Source organism: Argiope bruennichi, chromosome 9 (assembly GCF_947563725.1).
Source record: "Argiope bruennichi chromosome 9, qqArgBrue1.1, whole genome shotgun sequence".
NCBI lineage: Eukaryota > Metazoa > Arthropoda > Arachnida > Araneae > Araneidae > Argiope > Argiope bruennichi.
Genome location: NC_079159.1, coordinates 122,079,634 through 122,086,229, shown reverse-complemented (window position 1 = coordinate 122,086,229; position 6,596 = coordinate 122,079,634).

Genomic DNA, 6,596 nt, shown 5'->3' with positions numbered 1-6,596 from the left:
TAAGTTTGGTAGCTATATGTCTTACGGTTTGATTAATAGAGCGTCAACACCCAGATATACAGACGCGCAAACACATATTCATCTTTATTATTAGTAGAGATCGCTCTACTAATAATACGCTTTATTAGTAGTAGATAATGCATTTCATGTTTGTAAAGATGAAGTTTTGTTATGGAATTTTTATTCACCCTCTCAAGTGACAGAGTTCAAAATTGCACTACACGTTTGTATTCTCTATGACTATACATAATTTTGCTAGAAATTAACTTGTCAATTTACTTAATTTTTAATTTCACATGAGTAGTGTCATCCGGTACTGAATATGAGGAAAAAAACAATTTATTTTTAAATTACATAATGCATATAATCTGCACTAATTATAAGGATAAAATTGTGTGTGTTTGTATTGGTACTGTACAGGGAAAATAGTTTAATCTATAACAACCAAATTTTGCACATATATTCAGTGCGGAAATTTGAAATTTCGGTGGGATTTTTTGAATTTTCAGTTAATTAAAATTTGTGACATTTTGGTGTTTTTGCAATAATTTCTGAAAATATTATAGCAGAAAAACAATTTGTACAGCATCTTAAAATTCAAAACATTATCTTTTTAATGATGAAAATTTTTTTGCCAAATAATTTTTTTTTAAAGTTTTTAAGTTTATTTTACAACATTGTATTTTATTACTGAAGAGAAACTGAAACTATTTACATTGTTGCTCCTAATACCTCATCTTAGCCTTTTCCCACTGATATGACCAAGATATGAAGGTTTGGTTTATTTTCCCATGTTGAGTTGACTTAAATATGAGGCATGCTTTTAATAATTTTTCTATATATATTTTGTTATATTATATAAAAAAAAGTTCGCCCTTTTGTGACCAAAACTGAGTGAATTATGACAATTTGAATGTCACTATTTTATAAAAACGCGGAACTCCATTGACTGTCTCGAAGATACAAAATCAGTGCCCCGAGTTTCCCCAAGATTGATCAATCTAAAATAATTACATTTTTGATTGTCTTAAAATAAGGATATTAAAGGCTTTATAACTCGGTCAGATTTGCCGCAAAGATGGAAACGTTAGATGGTCAAGATTATTTTACTGAATAGGATTCGTAGGTCTGAAGGATCGTATAAAATTTAGACTTCATAATCGTTTACAGAAGCACTTTTTTAATTGAAATAAAATAAAATATTACGTCATTTAAATCTTTTAGAAAGCAAAATTAAAAATAAAATTTTATGAAGAGGCCAAAGAAAATATTATTGAATTATGTTTCTATTTAATTCATAAAATATGTAAATATTCTGTAATACATATTAGATATTAATTCTGAACTCATATATTTTTTAAAGACGTGTTTGGTTTTAAAAAAATGTATTTATTGAAGTTTTATCAATTCCGGCTTCAATTTCAAGTTTACATTTTACGGGAGCTCATAGAAAATTAGAGAAAGGCATCGAAGAACGATCAGAATAAGGAAAGGTTTCTATAATAGTATCGGTGATATGTTTATAAAAATTTGAAGCTTAAAAACATTTTGCTTGAGAATCTATTAAGAGAGAAAGTTACATAAAATACTTAATTGAAAAGCAAATGTTAATGCTAGGCAAACCAGCTAGTTGCCAAAGGGGAATAGTAACAATGATTTAAAAATTTTAAAGAAATCAATTAAAATTTTTTAAAATCTACTTTTAATTCACTAATTAGAATATCTTTTAAAAAATGTTTTTTTTTTTTTTTTTTTTTTTTTTTTTTACATAAGTTATTTTATATAACTGGTAAAAATTGTCTAGAAATAAGTATTATAGAAAATAGTTTCAGATTGGGCCTCGCGTTTTCTAAGACCAACCCTGTAACAAAGGTACTAGAAAGTATTATTATAAAATATTCTTTAAAATATTTTCAAATATTTAATTAAAATATGAAAAGAAATTACACAGAAATAAAATTGATATCACTGAATAATTAATATTTTGAATTTTAAAATGGCATAAGAATGACTTCTATGCAACAATACGCTCCAAAGTTATTGAGACAAAGGGTTAAAACGTCAATAAATTTTTAAAGAAAAAAAACCTATTTGCAATTTTAAAAACTTAAGTGAACATTTATTATTCAAATTACGAACCAACTTTCGGTCGAACGGTCTAGCCTTCAGAAATCTCGAATATGTTTTTGCCTTATAAATGTTCTAACTTAATGCAGAGACAACATCCAATCTATAAATTTAATCATGTTAAAATTTTTGTAAATAATGCAACATCCTTTTCAGAAAAATTAGACATATCAACCGAATGAAAAATTGAGCCCAATAAAAAAAAAAAGAAAAAAAAAAGAATAAATAAAAATTGATATTTTAACTTGCATTTATTTTTGCAAACGATTGCCTTTATTTGAGAAGCTACTTTTAAGCGATTTCTTTCTTTGATGAATACAATACCAAACAAGAAAGGGGAAAATATAAAACTCATGTTATTGAAATTTTTTGGTTAAAAATCTTCATCATTAAGCAGATTAATAAAAATAATAAAAATTTTGCTATATGCTGCCTTCCAAATAGCTCTTCTCGGTCCTTTTTAATGAATATTAAATCAACAGAATAACGTTAGAGTAAGATACTGATACCCGTTCGTAATTTCAGTCTTACTGAAGAATAATATAATTATTAATGTGTTTATATGTTAACATGAGTTACAAGACAGACTGCCGCCCCAAAGCTTAACATTTAGCAAACGTGATTTAGAGGATAAAAATGGGTACTTTTAGGCAATTTATCAAAATTTACAACTATAATTTTAATTAATCTCTCTCTCTCTCTCTCTCTCTCTCTCTATATATATATATATATATATATATATATATATATATATATATTTATACATACTATATATTTAAATAAAACTCATTCGACATGGTTGTATAAAAAATGGTTTTGTCCATTATTGCTATCAAAACATTAACTATATTAAAATGCAGCTCAAAACAGCGAACTCAAAAACTGACTAAAATACATCGATAAAAAAGTATTAAATAAGAAATAAATCGTAATAATAATTCCAATATTCTTTATCAAGTGTTTGTAATATTTATATGCTGCAAGGGAAAAATAGATTCAGTTTAATCAACTTTACTTAAAAATCATCCGTTCAAAATGGATATTCACAGATCAATGCGAATGTCAAATACTTTGTTATATCATTTGTGTAAACAAATAACTGTCTGTTTAAATATTCCTTAATTTGTCTTTTTTTTAATTCAATAAAAATTTATTCATTTTCCTTTATAAAATGAAGACATTTGTTTGAAGGAAATTAGATCGTGAGTTCACTGAATTTTCCCATCTCCAGGCATGGGTTAAAGTGTAATTATCAAGTTTCGCGTGGGAAAAATGTTGATTATCCCATAAAAAAGAATCATTATCCATCAATCACTCGCATTATAAGAATGAGAAATATGCATTCCCTACAGCTTTTCTAACTGTTTACCAAGTTTTCTCTAAAAGGTAATTAAATTCCGTTAATCCTACAACTTTAGCACATATGATACTAGACAAGAGCGCATCTGCTTACCACCACCCGGTGGTTTTGTTGCCGTAAGCAAATTGGGGTAGCTTTTCAAAAGCAGCAGAGATAGATAAGTAGATGGAAGTGGAAAAATCAATTACAGAACTGTCATAAGTATCTATTTTTCTTTCTTTATGCTCATAAAAGCATCGGTTACTGCGCTATCTAAGAAATACTTTTCTGCAAATAAGCTTTCTTTGAGAAACTACATTTAAGCAATTTTATTTTGATGATTAAAATGCTAAAGGAAAAATATCAAAATAATGTTTATTAAAATTAATTGATAAAAAAAAACCCTTCACTTTTAAATAGAATAGTAGATGAATAAAAATTTTACAAGATGCTGCATTCCGGTGGATATCAAATCAAAGAATAACATTAGGTCAATATACAGATATGCAATTGTAATTTGAATCTTACTGAAGAAATATATAGTTGTTCATATATTTATCTATACTTTAACATGAGTTATAAGACAGACTGCCGACTCCAGAAACTGAAAATCTATCAAACATGCTTTAAAAGATGAAAGCGTGTGCTTTGATGCAATGCATCAAAATTTCCAGTTATAATTTTAACTAAACAAAATGTTGATGTTTTCCTCTTATAGTTCCCAAATATATTATTGTACAAAAATGATACTAACACCATTTTCCAAACTTAATATCAAAATCCTTTTATTGATATCAATTTCATTATCATACAATTGTCTTTTTAATATAAATAAACTAAAAAAATATTTTAGAATGTATTTCTACAATAATTTTTATTACTGTAATAAAATTCATTTCATTCCCAAGACTGTCAAAATTTAACTAATCAAGTAAAGATGAATTTATTCTTTTGTCATTAATTTAAACTTGTTTTTTCTATCACTCAACATTACGCGTTTGTTTGTATGCAATATAGTGATTACAAAAAAAAAAAAAAAGTATGACAGCAATAATATTATTTGATAACAATAATCTTTGAAAAAAAAATGGAATATTATGTTTGCAGTAGTAGCAGAAAAATCTACAAACGAGGTAAACAATTCAGTATGACATCTTGAAACAACACAATTTCTCGTACCCTTCAAGATATTTTATTTGTTCAATAAAAATGCTTAGGTAAATTAACACAGCCATATTCAAAATTTTGTTAAAATACCATTTTATCATTCAGATTTAGTATTTAAAACTTCAAAAAATACATTTGGAAATTATGAAATTTTCTTCTGAAACATTAACAAAGGTTTCTTTTATTCGCAAAATAATTATTTTTCTTCAAAAGTAAAATTTTCTTTTAAAAAAATGCTGTAAAGAAATTTAAGTGTGAGTTGATTAGTGATGGCATTCAGGTATCTAATTTTAAGGATAAATATCCAGAATGGATATCTATTTTTCAATTAATTGTATTCATATAAAAAAAAACTGTATGATCTTATATGCTAATGTTATAAAGAGGCAGAAAAAGTATAAAGATAAAAGAGAGAAATGGAGGGAAGCATATAATTTTTTTTATTTCATAAAATTTTTTAAAAATTAATAAAAAAACCAAGAGTAATACATCATACATTTAACATACTTAATTTAAATTCTTTTTAGTTACAATGAATAATAATGAGGTAGACGATTTTTTAAAAAATAATTTTAACTAAATAAAAAAGAAAGATTTTTTTTTTTTATTTAAAATGATATTGGAAACAAAAGTGAAAGATACTGTTTACAGTTTTTTTCCTTCCAATTTTCAGGCTGTGGTTTAAGCATTAATAAGAATCATGATTTAGAGGTAGAATTTGAATTTTGAGAGGAGTTGCATAGATTATCAGCTTTGATACAATATCTTGAGAATATATTATATCATATATTCCAAATGTAAATGATTGTGCTTTCTCTTTGTTCATTAAGTTTTTTTTTTTTTTTTTTCCTGTCAAGTTCTCTTTAGAAGTTCCCAATTATATGATACATATCCAAGTTCAACTGCTCTTTCATATGCTAAAAGATTTCTTTTTTCTTCTTTTGTGAAACAATGGCCCAGGAAGTTCTTTCAGTTGCATTTAAAATGTACAAAACTACTTTGATTTTTAAAATACTGGTTTCATACAAACTCCTTCATCAAAACAATGATCAGAACATATTTTGTGATCCTTCTGATATTATTCATTCTCTGTCCATCCTTTTTTCTGTAATGAATAAAATCTGTCTTCAGTTGATTGCCATCTATTTTCTTTTATTGATCCAATTGATATATGTAAGTTAAACCACTCAGACAGTTTTAACCTACTTGTATCAGTAGTTTAAAATTTTTACTGAAGGTGAATTGAATCAATACTAAATTATTTTTGGAAATTAGCCTTTCTTTACGTTTTTGCAATGGGGACAATGGAAGTTGATTTAAAGTCTCCAAGTGACTAAAGTCATATTCTCGAAGTTATTAAATTCCTATTGAACAAATGAATTTGCAGATAATTTGATGCAGAGATTATAATTATTTTTATTATTGATTCTAAATTGTAAATAATTTTTTTTCAATTTAACATAAACAGTGTTAAAATTCATTATTCCATTGTAATTATTCATTACTTTAAAACAAAAAAAATTATTTTCCCATTTTATTTTCCTAAAACATTTTTTTTCTATATCCTCATAGAAATTGTCTTTTTTAATAATTTAGTCAAAACCTTAATTCTAAAAGATAAAGTAGGTATATAAACTATATAAGTTTTATAGGTTTTAAGGATTTTCATCATCCTTTATAATTTTTTTTACACAATATCTCAGAACTATTCATGACTTGGTATTTATCCACTCATTTGAATCAGTTAAAACAATATTAGTATAGCATTTTTTAAGGTGGAGTAAATGTTTATTTTGTTAATGGTTTGGTTAACTAATATACATTTGTATATTACAATAATGAATGCTTGTGAAGCAAATTATTTTTATTTCATGAATTATTATTGAAAATCAAAATGAGAAGAAATGAAGCTTCAAAAAACTACGAAAAAGAAAAATTTCTTGAGAAAATGTAAGTGTTGAAT